The 15,515-nt window shown below is 36.2% G+C and overlaps 1 long non-coding RNA gene across 1 annotated transcript; it reads left to right on the top strand.

Moving 5' to 3' along the window:
• The first annotated feature begins 722 nt into the window (after window positions 1-722).
• LOC133306319 (uncharacterized) lies at window positions 723-2,904 on the top strand. The gene is made up of 4 exons (XR_009750869.1): window positions 723-1,125; window positions 2,028-2,101; window positions 2,187-2,250; window positions 2,822-2,904. It is a non-coding gene; the product is annotated as an uncharacterized LOC133306319 (long non-coding RNA).
• Window positions 2,905-15,515: the final 12,611 nt, after the last annotated feature.

Genomic DNA, 15,515 nt, shown 5'->3' with positions numbered 1-15,515 from the left:
GACAAGTGATTGTGAAGGATCAAAGGATAATAAGTATCATAAAAAGGAGATCATGCTGTTGATAAAAGTAATGTGGTAAAGGAACACACTTGAGGAGGCTACTTGGGAGCGGGAGGATGAGATTCTCCGGCTATATCCTGAGTTAGCGGACAAGTATGATTTAATTTTGCGGACAAAATTCTAAAAAGTTGGGGTGAATATAACACCTCACAATTTTAAATCAAGTAATTAAAATATTAAGTGAGCAGTCAAGTGATGGATTAGTGAAAATCCTAAAGATTAGGCCAAAATACAAAGAAAGGGCAAAACGGTAATTAGCCAACACGCAACCCTAGGAAGATAAAAATTGAGTAGAAGGTCTCAGATGGTAAAAATAACCTTGGAAATGGGTTCAGAACGAAAAATTGAGTGGACAGGCAAGTTTCAGAAAAATCAGTGAATAGTGTTTTTTCGCGGGTAAAAATATCGCGTTACGATTGCACCGTAAAACGTGCCGATTGAGTTTTGAGCTCTAGGTTCCAAATATGAGTTATAAATGGTTTTTTGAGTTAGGAAATATGATTTTGATGAAATTTGATGGAATTGAGTCATTTTGGGAAAAATTGATGAATAGTGATTTTCCGGTGGAAAAATACTGCGGTATAATTGTACCGATAAGCGTGAAAATTTTATCAGTATTTTGGGGAAACAAAAATATGACATGAACAAGAAAAATACGTAGGTCATGAATTTGTGGTTGAAATTAGGTGATTGATTAAAGTTAAAACGCGTGTGGGACCCGCCTGTGACTTAAGTGAGTCAAACTCACCATTTCTTCACACTTTCTCTCTCCTCCCCTCCTTCTTCTTCACGCTGGAACAGCCTCCCCCATGCCCATTTCTTCTTGATTTTCTTTTCTTCACAAATCACTCATTTCTCCACCAAATCCAACAAAATTTGTGTTGAAATTTGTTGGAAAAGACCTTCTAAACACATTGGTACCACTCTTAAGCCTTGAAATCGCCTCTTTGTGGAGCATTTGGCAAAAATCAGATCCGAAAATTTGAAGAAAATTGGATGTTCATGGAGCTTTTGATCTTCCATTGCTTGGAGGAGTCTTGGGTTAGCTTCTAGCCTTTGTTGTGAGTATGTTTCCATCCCATTTACATGGTTTAATTGTGATTGAATTTTTGAAAACCTAAAGCTTGATTTGATGATGTGTTGTGTTAGGGAGCTCAATTGGAAAATGTGTATTAGATGATAATGCCTTAGAATGATGTATTAATGCTAGAAATGCAATGAAAATTTTAGGTGAAATGTGATGATTTTAACTTAGTGAATTTGAGGTCATGATTTTGGGACTTTGGAATTTTGTGTTGAGGCATTGTTTGATGAATTGTGGTATGATTATATGATGATATAATGTGGTTGTGTGAGATGTGGAGTGATTAGAAGTGAATGGAAATCCTAGAATTGCCATAGGATGCAACTTGGCCTTTAAAGGAAAGTTATGAAATTTATGTTGTTGGAAATTGTTTGAGTGATGAATTATGTGTTAAAAAGGTAATTAGATGGGTTGTGTGGTGGTTGGCAAGTGTTAGAATCAATGGAAAAATAATAAGCGGTTTAGTTGGCATAAAGAACCTAGAGTGAAATATTTCGCAATACGATGCGTAAATGTCGTAATACGGCGAAACGACAGTTGAAATGGCCTTATGGCAACCCAAGGATGGGTACTAAAATGAGAAAGAAAATTTAGAAAAATAAATCCCCAAATAACACATAGATGGCCGAACCTTCAAGGAGGAAAGAGGGATTTTGCGGTTTTCGCGTTCTGATGTAATTTGACGCGAAAATGACGAAACGGCACTTGAATTGGCCTCTTGACAACTTAATGAGGCATAATAAAATGGGAAAGAAAATTTAGAAAAATAAATCTCAAATTAACACTCATTTGGCCGAACCATCAAGGGTGGATGGGGAGATTTTGTGATTTTGACGTTTTGACGTTATTTGACGCGTGCTGATGGTTGTATGTGATTTTATAGGTTGCCGTACATCGACTTGAATCCCGAATCTTGATTCAGTGAGTTGCCATTGGTCTTGGACCAAGTGGATTGAGGTAAGAAATTGGTTCATTGCATGTGTAATTATAAATTAACATGTATGGGTTGAACTGAGAGTGATTGGGAATGTCCTCTGTGTAGGCATTCCGCTGTGTACCGAGTTGAGGGATAAGCTGCTGCGGAGCTTGTGGAAACACGAATTAAGGTAACCTCTTGGTACTGGGGCTTGTTCCCCTTTTCTGTTCCACCTTGCCAGTTGATGGCAACGGTAGGAAGTGTGTATGAATAGTATAGAACACATGAGCATGCATGCATTATTGCTATGGGTACTGCAGTACCGAGTCTCTGGCCAGTAGACAGTTTTATTAGCCTTCGGGCATTTTCGGACTTCCGCTGGATAGGTCTCCAGGAGGGAGTTCCAGTTGACTGCGGTCATGGTGTGTGATCCGGGTAGGAGCACACTAGGAATGTCTTTGGCGTTTTGGTTGGTTTGGGCATCATGGTTGTGGTTTCTGTGAACACACCTTGGATGATACCCATAGGCTTATATATGCCGAGGGCGTACGTGGAATTGGGGTTACCATCCCGTATCGTCGTATTTTGTTTTCTTTATATTCCCCATTCTCTAAATCCCTTGCTATATCCCGTTTTCAAAGTGGTTGTTGTATTCTATTGATATGCATCGAAGTGAACCATTGGGTGGAGTTTTCTCCAGAACCTCTTGGTTACTGAGATATATTCGTATATCTCACCCCGTCTCGGGGCATTTATTTCAGGAGGTAGCAGTGGAGCAGGAGCCTCGGGCAAGAGGCCCGTAGAGTGAGCGATGTAGCGTTTCTTATTTTGCATTTTGTTGGCCGTGTGGCCTAGGCTAGACTTAGGGCATGAACATGTCATTTGTATTTATTAGTATCTTCATTAGCATCTTGTTCATGCCATTTTGCCTAAGTCTAGTAGTGATGTATTTGGTTATGTTGTCTTTTAATTAAGTTGAAATTTTAGAAGAATGTAATTTGAAGTTTTAGTTTCAAGTTGTAATTTGTAAAGCCATATTGTAATAGTATTGATGCATGTCTAACTATGATGGAAGGGCCTTAGGCCTATTTTAGGTTATGATAATATGTATGATGGAAATATGCATGAAAAAGGTGTTAGTGATTGCAACTACTTAAGAATGATTAATATGGACTCTATGTTTAATAACTATAAACTGGATTGGGTTGTAAGTGCCCCAAGGCGTTGTTGGTCCTTGTGTGTGCCACCCATTGGATTATTGTTGTATTATCATGTGTTTATTAGGTACAATTGAGGTTAAAGGACCTTTTACAAATTTGGGATTATTGGAAAAACAAAGGAAACTCTGGCGAATTTTCTGTAGAATTGGCAGATTTTAGGCGAACTTCGGGAGAGCATATTTCCCTCCATAGAGGTCCCCTAGGGACGTGCCATACGCCATTTTGAAGGTTGAGATGTCCTCTACCTTGTGTCAAAATTTTAGGAAATTCTGGGTTGATCTTCGATCTGAAAAAAATAGAGAAACACGGACTGCCCATGTGCCCCTGCACCTGAGGCAGATTCTGGACCGGATTTGGGAAATTAATTCCCGCTTCGTTTCTCAGTCAAATTGAGTGTGTGATATATCAAAATGAAGTTTGAGATGTCTAGTTTGTAGGATAAAAATTTGAGAGTACTTGGTTGAGGGGATTGAGTGCAGTAATTCGAGCAATGTGAGTGGTTTGGAGCTGTTTTTGGGGTTGTTTGGGCTAATTGCTTATCCAACTTCAAACGGCGATAACCGCAGAAAATGAGCTCCGAATTGAGCGTATGATAGCTTGTTAAAAAGGGAATTAAGTAATACAAAAATATAATCTAAGAAGAAGGGTTGGTTGCGATCGGTTTGGTCGCAGAAAAATTTAGAGTGAAACATGTTCGAATTGGTAAAAATGTAAAGTTGGAAATAGGCTAAGTGAGTTTATGGGAACTCCTTAGTAACTCATAATAAATGATGTAAGTTATAAAAATAGTTAAAATAAGTCTTCCGCAAGAGTTTATGGTTACGGTCACAGCTTTTAATTATTACGCTTTTTATGATTTAAATGCTCGCGTAATAGTCAGAAAAAATTTATTCTCGTTTTTTCAAATGAACTGCTGTGATTGTAACTGCGCTTAATATCATAATTAATGTTAACAATACCGGTACGTAACGGGCTGTTACAAAGTTTCTTTCTCAATAGATATCATGTATTACTTGATGCATTACGGCTTTCGGATGCCATTAGACACTGCATGTTGTGTTTTGGTTTGTGAAAAAAAAAAAATTTGATAGCCATTACTGTGGCACGAAATGTTGCACCGAATGGTTGATCTTGAGAGTCAGACCAAAATGTCTCCGTTGATTCATGGACTCATACCATGTATAAAGGGTGCATTGCAATTAAATCCATGATTGCACATAAAAAAAAAAAAAGGAACTGCAAAGGGTCAGTTTTGAAATGCATGAATTGATGCATAAAATAGTTTTTGGTGGAAACTTGATGGGGTTTTCACGGTTGGAATTTGATGGTTACATTTGAATAAGTAACCACAAGTGAACCAAACGGTTCATGTGAATTTATGGCTAAAGCACAATTTCATGTTGCCATAATCGTATCCGGCCCGAATTAATTTTGTCATCTAAATATTGAGTTTCTTAATTTATTGGCTTTAATTGAATTTGTAGTGGGGCTATTATTATGAGAGAGAAAAAATGACATTTGGAAAGTAGTGAATTAGATGGCATTTTATATTGAATACATGATTAATATATATGTGCATTTTTTGAGAATATGTGTTGACTGCAATGTTGCAAACAATACATAATAATTGTGTTTTTGCATGAAAGAAAAATAACTTTGAGAATGCAAAATGTGGAATCTTAAATTCTCTGTGTTTGCAAAATATTTGCATTTTGGAATTAAAGTATGATAAATTTCTTGAAAATATCTGAGTTGATTTAATTCCAAATTATATGTTTTATTTAAAAAATCATAAATGATGTGACGATTATGTATCATTTTAAGGGTTAAATTGGAATTTATTATTTGATATATATGTTATAGTCGAATAATGTTAAATTGAAAGTTTAAGGTATTAAGGAGCGATCAAGGGGGAGATTACGATGACCCTTTGAGAAATTTGTTTAGAGTTTGAAATTTTACACAAAACGATGGCTTCTTATGCTCCACAATCCAATGGGATTGTTGAGAGGAATGATGTCCTCTTTGAGGAATTTTGTTTAGAGTTTGGTACTATATATCAAACGATTGCTCCTTATGGTGTTGCAATTTAATGTGATTGCGTATAAAGAACCAGACATTAAATAAAATGATGTTGTTTGTAACATCCCACGTAATTAGGAAAATACACAAAATACCTTAAGAATAAGAATGCACGTGTGGAAAATTAAATTTGATATATATATATATATATATATATATATGTGTGTATTGTTTGTTGGCTTTCGAATTTATTGAGAACTAGCATAGGATTAAAACTAAGATTAGGGAATTATTGAATTATAGTATTAAGTGAGGATTTATTTTAGGTATAAGAAACATTAATTATAAAGTATAGAAATGCATAATTGTGTCGTAGAAAATAAAAGAAAATACGATGTTACTTAAGAACACACTTGGATTGAAAATGTTATTGGGTTAATGTCTTATTGAGTGTCATTGTGGGCTGTATTTTTAGCTTCTAAATGTTAAAGGGCCGCAGCCTTAGGGCCTTGGGAAGGATCCTTAGTGCAGCCCAATTCCATGTACCTTTATCTCAACAAGTTCCTTAGAAATCCATCTCATCAGCCGTTGATTGGAAGCTATCCATTTATGGCAAAACTTTATCCTTATTTCTCCATCCATGTGCGCTAGGATAGGACAAAAAGGCATCAGAAAATTCTGATCCAGCTTACTTTTTAAAGACTAAAGTCAAGCACTCCACCTCCCTCTCACATGCGCTTAGGAGAACCAAAAAGGAGCTGACATTACTTGTTGAACCTTCCATCTTTATTCAGCTTTAATCTACACTTTTGACCAGCTTAGACATGCAGCCAATTGAGGCATAAACCCTCAGCCTGCATGTTTCCTTATTGGGCAAAATTGCCACTCTTGCTTTGTCCTACTTATTCGTCCAAAAGAGTGCAACCAACATAGATAGAATGCTGAACCACTTCTTTTAAAATCAGATTTTTTTTGCCCCTTCCTCACTTCCTAACAGCGCTGTGTATGAGATAAGAAGGGAACCTAGTGCTAAAACACTTCTTAGCCGAAGACATCATAGAAAGAAGGAACACACTTCATCTCCATTTATTTGTTCCCCATCAAACCGTAGCTTCTTTCCCTAAACCAACCATCTACTCCTTATTTCCCCCACCCTTAAAATCGTAGCATCAATAGAGAGGCAATCCAAGGAATATCATCACATTTTTCTTCTATTTTTCCATCCCAAAACCGTGAACATCTAAAAAGGTCCTACCATCTAGTCTTCAACTTTTCTTTGGTCTCTTTGTTCAGCCAAGTTCTTCACGTTAAAAGGTATAAGAGTCCTTATCTCCATTGCTTTCTTCTACCAAGTTAAGTTGATGAACACGTTTTCCTGCACCTAGGAATTATTTCAAGCGGTTTTTCCTCCTTTGGTGCACACAACCATCACTTGAGGAGCTGAGTTCATTACTCCTTGTGCTATTCGATTTTTACCTTGCATTCCATCAAGAGGTAGGCACAAAAAAATCTCTCCATCATTCTTTGTTAAAGCCGTGAAGCATGCTTAGAAAGAAGCTTTTATTTGTAAATTTTTATGCTTCTAGATTCTGCCTTATCATACCTTTGAGTCATAACTTAAAATCTCTAGATATAAACCTAAGAATGATCATACAAATTAATAAGTGGTACTGTTTACATGTTATATATATATATGTACCTAGACTTTTTATGAAGCTAAGTATGTGGACAACATCTTATCCCCTCTTACATCGCATCAAGTAGGGTTAGTAAGTCTTAAAATAATTTATATTCTTGAGAAAAGGTTGCTGTATACTTTTGTTCTGCTCACTGTTTTGCGATGAAATGAATTAGACCACAAGTATATTTATTTTGTGAGAAGATGTTGCCGTACAAGGATCTTTTGCTCACTGTTTTATTATAAAGTTGTCACTGTTTTGCTGAAGAAATGCACACTGTTTTGCTTAAAATCCCTCACTGTTTTGCTGTAAAAATTCTGGACAGCATGTCTCTTTTATTTTTCTTGAAAACGTTGCTGAAGAATGGTTTTTATGCTCACTGTTTGCTGGAAAATTTGGTAGCACAACTCACTGTTTTCAGCGCACTGTATGGAGTATAGGTGTGTGAAAAACACTCACTACTTTATTAGAAAAATGTCCACTATTTTATTAGAAAGAGGTCCACTGTTTTATTAGAAAACGTCCACTGTTTTATTGGAAAAATGGTTTCTATTTGCTCACTGTTTTACATAAAAAACGTTCACCGTTTTACTGAAACACGCTACTGTATTTTATGCAATTAAAGTTAGAAATCTTCTGTAAGAGAAACATGAAAACCGGTTCTGCCTTAGAGGAATTATTAAAAGAATTCCCTACTGTTTAAAATAAACAAAGGTTAATTTAGAGTTAAAAATAACTTTTAGAAAAAGAACCTTAGGGCCGAATGCTATAGGAATTTTTAAGCTTGGGAATTTGATGAATAAATTGAATGTACACTGATTGATTATACTGTAAATTAGGTACGAAAAATCCTTGAGAAGTTGGACTGTATCACTGTTTGTTGGTAACTTAAATTTCGACGTACGAGGTATGTGTAGGCGGTATTACCTTCTGTGACTATTGGCTAGTGTATGGAATTGTGATGTGTTGCTCACATTTGTCCTATGTATGTTATGATGATGATGAGCCAATGGTATGAATATGAAAGGATGATATGATATATGCATGCATTTTACATCATAATACATTTTTCTGTTGGGTGCGATTGCATAACATGGCATCTATACTTGATTCATGACATCTTGAATATATATATATTTGTATTGAGGACATGTGACTGAGCATGCATCATATAGGCATGCCTGGTACCAGGAGAGGGGACACTTGGCTTCAGTCCGCATAGGTTCCACAGTGGGATTCACCTTCATGGGAGCCATTAGGAATACCCACTGTGATGCTACGCGCACGACGGTGCTATGAGCGTAAAGGAAAAAGGGCGTTATATACGCGTTATGATATATGATGAAAAGGATTAAATGTTTGAAGTGACTATTTATGATTTTGTGCCTAGTTAATATTGTTGCATTATGGTTTTGTTGCCACACTACTGGGATTTTCTCTCACCCCTTTGGGGCTGCTATTCTTACAAAATGGCAGGAGGACGTAAAAGCTTTTGAGGACTTGGATATTTTCTGTTGGCTTCTACTGTTTGGGCATGCTGCTATTGATGTGATATTTTATGGATGACTGTATGAAATTGAGAAGCTTGTATTACTGTGAACTATGATTTTATTATTGCATTACGATTTTATGACCAGCAAGTATTTTGGAAACAGATGTTGAAACGTTTGCGAAAAGGATTTTGACATGTTATCTTAATGCTGAGTTTTGAAAAGTCTTTGCGAGCACTTTGTAAGTTGTCGTACTGGGGCTACGGACCTCCGATTTTCTTATAATTTATATGCACGCGTAGCCCAATGTGTCTAGTTTCATTATATATAAACCTTGCAAAGAAATTCTGAAAGATCGTTTTGTCATGAATTTTACCAGCCAGGACATTTGGGATATTTCCACTATTTTCTCTCTTATTTTGCGAGTTATGTTTCGAGGGGGAAACAAACTCCAAATCACTATTATTTTATATGAACGTGAAGCCCCAGATGTCTAGTTTCCAGATTACAAAGAATATATTTTTGAATCGTTGAACTGGATTTTATACGAATTTTTAAAGACAGCAAGGTCTATCAGGAAATTTATATTTTTAATAAGTTTAAGAAATTTTGTGTACTCTGATTTTAGTAATTAACCAGATCCCCTCTTTAGTTTTAATTGGCAATGTAAAAGCGAAATTTTTTTTTTCAGTCTCTAAAATACTATTAAAGAACTCTAATTCCGCTTAGCAAACAACTCTCTTGGAGGCCTACAAGAGAGGGTGTTACATTGTTGATGTCTGGTTTATGGGGCAAAGTCATTTAATGACAAATTATATAATCAGTAAAGTACCCCACAAGAAAATTAAGAACATTCCCTATGAAATGTGGGGGTGTTTGGCTAAGGTTGCGGTTCCTAAACCTAAAAGGTTGAAAATCAGACCTAAAATTGTGGATTGTGTATTCATTGGTTATGCAGGTTTCTGGTTTATAAATCTGATGTTTCAGATATACATGTTAATACGGTTATTGAGTCAAGGGAAGTTACTTTCCTTGAAGACGTATTTCCGTATAAGAAAATATATGAATCAAGTGGTAATAATGATGATCAGGTTGTGATACCTCAGGATGCTACAACTGATACTGATCCTGTAGAGGATGTAGAAGATGAACCTAGACGTAGCAAGAGGCAAAGGACCGCCACATCCTTTGGACCTGATTTTATGACATATCTATTAGAAAATGAGCCTCGGACGTATAAGGAAGCTATAACGTTCCCGGAAAGACCATTCTGGGAAGAAGCTATCAATAGTGAGATAGAATCTATATTGTCCAACCACACTTGGGAATTGGTAAATCTTCCTCCTAGCAATAAGCCTTTAGGAAGTAAGTGGGTTTTCAAAAGAAAAATGAAAGAGAATGGCACTATTGATAAATATAAAGCAAGGCTTGTGGTAAAAAGTTACAGGCAACGTGAAGGTCTCGATTTTTCGATACTTATTCACCGGTTACAAGGATCACATCTATTAGGATGTTGATCGCGGTAGCTGCATTGAATGGATTACAAATACATCAAATGGATGTTAAGACTGCCTTTTTAAACGGCGACCTGGAAGAAGAGATATATTTAGAACAACCTGAAGGTTTTGTTGTTCCAGGACAAGAACGGAAAGTTTGTCGCTTATTAAAATCCCTTTACGGGTTAAAGCAAGCTACAAAACAATGGCATGAGAAATTTGACAAAGTTATGTTGTCAAATGAATTTCGAATTAATGAATGTGGCACATGTGTCTATGTTTGAAATACTGAAAAAGGTTTTGCCATTGTCTGTCTTTATGTAGACGACATGTTGATCATGGGTAGTAATAATCAAATGATTAATGCTACTAAACAATTACTTAAAAGTAAGTTTGATATGAAAGATATGGGGATAGCAGACGTTATCGTAGGTATTAAAATCCATAGAACATCTACAGGGTTGGCCTTATCACAGGCTCACTATATAGCTAAGGTTCTTGAGAAATTCAAGAGTTTGAATATAACTTCTGTGAGGAACCTGTAGATTCTAATTTGAGTTTATTAAAGAACACTGGTAAAGCTACAGCACAAAAGCTATATGCTCAAGTGTTAGGAAGCCTTATGTATGTTATGAACTGCACCAGACCTGATATTGCTTATGCAGTAAGTCTGTTAAGTCGCTTTACCAGTAATCCAAATGAGAATCATTGGAAAGCTATTGTAAGAGTTTTGGGATACTTGAAGTATACTCAGAATTATGCTTTGTATTACGAGAAATACCCTACGGTTATAGAAGGGTATTGTGATGCAAATTGGATCACCGGCTCTAACGACATTAGATCCACAAGTGGATATGTGTTTACCCTTGGTGGAGGTGCTATGTCTTGGAAATCGTCCAAGCAAACCTGCATTGCAAGGTCAACCATGGAAGCAGAATTTATTGCTTTAGATAAGGCCGGTGAAGAAGCCGAATGGCTTCGTAATTTTATTGAGGATGTTCCTAATTGGCCAAGACCGGTACCATCCGTATGCATACATTGTGATAGCCAAGCAGCTATTGGAAGGGCCAAGAACGTCATGTATAACGGTAAGTCTAGACACATACGTCGAAGACATGATACCGTAAGACAACTATTCTCGAGTGGAATCATTTCAATTGACTATGTTAAGTCTAAGGAAAACATAGTGGATCCGTTAACCAAAGGGATTCCTAGAGAGTTGGTTGAAAATTTGTCGAAATGAATGGGTTGTTTTTTCTTTGTTTTTTCTTTTTCTTTCGTACTGTAAACAATGAAACGGTTTTCATATCTATCTATATATATGAAAGCCAAGTGACTTTATTAAATGCTTGTGCACAGCGGTTTATTGCAACCGAAGAATTCTATGCATATATTATTATATTATGAAGGTTTACGGTTAATAATAACCATTGAATGAGTCTCGGTTATCAATTCCATGCATGGCTGGCAATTTATATATATGTTTATATGGCCTGTTTCAATACCTTTAAGGTCGAAGGAAGTTGCCTTTTTAAAAAAAAAAAAAATGGAAATTCTGGTTCTATTCTTTTATACATGGCATCTGTAACATTTACGGATTTGACAAACTCAACTTCGAAATAGTAAATGCATTTATGGAATTGAATTTATGATTGGAAATTAAATTTCAAACCTTGATTTGGTGTCAACCTCTTGCAGATTGAAAATGTTTCTTTGAAACATTGCATCTTCTGAATTTAAAGGAAAAAAAATGGCAGTTTATTAACTATCTATTTTATAACTTGCTGCTGGAGCATTTTCCTTGTTTTATCTTGGTTTGATACTTCATTATTTAAATTTAAGTTGTGACAGTTATTACGTAGCCTCCATCATGTAATCGGTTATTGGGTTTTCTTACATGATATGAATCCAACTATGTTGGGATATGGACAAACATCATTTATAAAGGTGATAATTATTACACCCAACGTTATGGGTGTCCTGGTGGCAAGTGTGATGTACTATCATCTTTTGAGGAACCAAGGTTAGAAACCTTTTGGCCATTGGAGTGTGATTTTATTTCTTATGTGAATGTAACCACCACGCCACTGTAGGTGGTATACTGAGTTTTTGGCATTTTAGAATATGTCAAGTGAATTAGCATTGCTTGTTGTCATTCAAGTAATCTGAGGACAAATGGATGCGTTTTAATATCTATAATACGTTGATAATGATGCATCGAATGGATATCGTGATGATGATCCATTGGAGAATTAATACATTTATTTCGTGGGAAATCTCTCGATTTCTTTGAATGAATATATATGAAGCAACTAATGAGTGTCATTACTCGTTTATGTGTATGAATGCATTGTGATTAATTGCATTAATTGAGATGTGATTTAAATGTGGAAATTAATTATGTATTGCATTGGATTCAATTACCTATGATTTGGATGTCATAAATGATATGCTGGTTGTGTATTATTTTATGGTTAACATGAAGTTTATGGTGAGATATATTCAATTTTTGTAGAGTCATAAAGTCTCTCCATATATGTTTAACGATTTTGATTTTATGATAGCCAGTGATAATTCTTTCTTAATTCCACTGTGTTAAAGATGGATATAAAAGTTTTATGTCCAATGAAATAGACATAATAATTGTATATTATTTTATGGTAATGTTCAGTAAGAAAATTAAAGGCATAAGGAGCAATGTGAAGGTCTCGATTATTTCGATACTTATTCACCGGTTACAAGGATCACATCCATTAGGATGTTGATCGCGGTAGCTGCATTGAATGGATTACAAATACATCAAATGGATGTTAAGACCGCCTTCTTAAACGGCGACCTGGAAGAAGAGATATATTTAGAACAACCTGAGGGTTTTGTTGTTCCAGGACAAGAACGGAAAGTTTGTCGCTTAATAAAATCCTTTTTACGGGTTAAAGCAAGCTCCAAAGCAATGGCATGCAAAATTTGACAATGTTATGTTATCAAATGGATTTCGAATCAATGAGTGTGACAAATGTGTCTATGTTCGAAATACTGAAAAAGGATTTGTCATTGTCTGTGTTTATGTAGACGACATGTTGATCATGGGTAGTAATAATCAAATGATTAAAGCTACTAAACAGTTACTTAATAGTAAGTTTGATATGAAAGATATGGGGATAGCAGACGTTATCCTAGGTATTAAAATCCATAGAACATCCAAATGAAAATCATTGGAAAGCTATGGTAAGAGTTTTGGGATACCTGAAGTATACTCAAAATTTTGCTTTGCATTACGAGAAATACCCCGCAGTTATAGAAGGGTATTATGATGTAAATTGGATCACCGGCTCTAACGACACTAGATCCACAAGTGGATATGTGTTCACCCTTGGTGGAGGTGTTGTGTGTCTTGGAAATCATCCAAGCAGACCTGCATTGCAAGGTTAACCATGGAAGCAGAATTTATTGCTTTAGATAAAGCCGGTGAAGAAGCCGAATGGCTTCGTAACTTTATTGAGGATGTTCCTAATTGGCCAAAACCGGTACCATCTGTATGCATACATTGTGATAGCCTAATAGCTATTGGAAGGGCCAAGAACGTCATGTATAACGGTAAGTCTAGACACATACGTCGTAGACATGATACCGTAAGACAACTACTCTCGAATGGAATTATTACAATTGACTATGTTAAGTCTAAAGAGAACATAGCGGATCCGTTAACCAAAGGGATTCTTAGAGAGTTGGTTGAAAATTTGTCGAAAGGAATGGGTTTAAGGCCTATCAATTGTTGAGCATTGCGGTAACTCTACCTAGAAGAGTGGAGATCCCATGAACTAGGTTCAAAGAGACAACTAAGTGATGGTCGACTGTTCAAACACTGTGGAGTTTTTAAACTCATACTCATTCCTAAGACAAGACAGTGTATTATGAGGGTAAGCATTTAGGCTTTTAATGATTTCTTAATCTGTTGTGTTCAGATGATGTATAGTGAGTTACATCAAAAGAAATCACCTATGTGAGTGTGAAGTGAGGGCCGCTTCTATGAGAATTTTTCAAAGGCCGATTCTCTAAAACACTCGCAGAACCAGGCAGGTGACCCACAGCCAAAATGGGCGCAACAAAGGACCAACAATGCTAGAGAAGCAATTGTGTGACTCCTATTGTCTAGGTATACACTAAAGGTGGACGGTTCAAGTCGACCTAGACCACCGATTGACCGAGTATATCTGATAGGTTTTCACTAGAGAAGGTTCAAAGGTAACTCCACCTGTCTCGATGCAGTTGTTTCTCGTTGAGGAAATTACACTTTGCATTTATACTCTCATGCATTTTTTGTCACGGTGATTTGACTTCTTATCCATGTGGGGGATTGTTGGAATTTATATATATATATATATATATATATAAATTGTATAGACAATCTATTGGTTATGAATAAGAAGTTTGGTAGTGAAAAGGTGTGCCTTTTCGTCGACAAACAGATGTATCTTTTCATCCTAAACGATGTGTTGTTTCATCCTAATGGACATGTTGTTTCATCCTAACGGACATGTTGTTTCATCCTTGAATGGGTGTCTTTTCGTGTTGAACAAATGTGTCTTTTCGTGTCGAACGAATGTGTCTTTTCGTGTCCAACGGATGTGTTGTTTCGTCATCGAATAGGTGCCTTTTGGAACGTGACTTTACGTTGTCTATAAATAGACACTGACACCTTCATAAAATGGATCCAATTTTTCTGCACTGAAACTCTGCCGGAATTTTTCTCCTTCGGTTTTGCATGTTCCTTTTCATACTCCGGTGTAGTTTCCTCTGGCATTTTGTTGTGTTCGTTTGGGCTGTTGACTGGTAGTGCCACCACTCTTCAGACGAAATCCGTTCTATCCTAGGAGACAAGTGTCCATCTACCTTAGGCATCAGTGAGGGGACAAATTGTCTTAAGGAGACACGTTCTGTGGGCTCGGATTTTATCCTTCTGATTTTGCATATCTGATTCATCATTCTGTCTTTCTCTAATACCTGACAAGTAAGTCTATTTTTTTTAATTGTTTATAATTGCACAGTGATAATTTTGATCATCTACCTCCTCTTCTGCTTTATACATGGGTTCAAACCTCTCAGTGATTTAACATCACCCACTGTCTTCAATAACAAATTAATCACACACTAAACTTAAACAACTATTAAGCTCCTCTTATATACTTTTTAAAAGCAGAGGCAAAGTAATAATACTGAGTGAACTGAAAGAAAAACGCTCAGAGTCGGGTGAAATGAAAGTAGCGAAAGAAAGTTCCTTTCCTTAGTCCAGGAGCTGCTTGTAGTTGGTAGCTTATCTTGTTGAACAAGATCTTCAACAATATTGTTATTGTGTGTTGAGCTGAGCTTGATTGTAGAGAAGAGAAGAGAAGAGAATGGGGGCTAGGCTTTGGGTTTTTCTTTGGTGGAGAGAGAGAGAGAGAGAGAGAGAGAGAGAGAGAGAGAGAGAGAGAGAGAGAGAAGAAAGAGAGGAATGAGTGAGTGTTATTAAATTAAATCCCTGCCTAATTTTAGATGAAAATCTTTGAAA

Source organism: Gastrolobium bilobum, unplaced genomic scaffold (assembly GCF_033153095.1).
Source record: "Gastrolobium bilobum isolate Gb01-03AN ecotype WA unplaced genomic scaffold, APGP_CSIRO_Gbil_v1 utg1115749, whole genome shotgun sequence".
Classification (NCBI taxonomy): domain Eukaryota; kingdom Viridiplantae; phylum Streptophyta; class Magnoliopsida; order Fabales; family Fabaceae; genus Gastrolobium; species Gastrolobium bilobum.
This window is presented reverse-complemented; position numbering and strand designations above follow the sequence as displayed.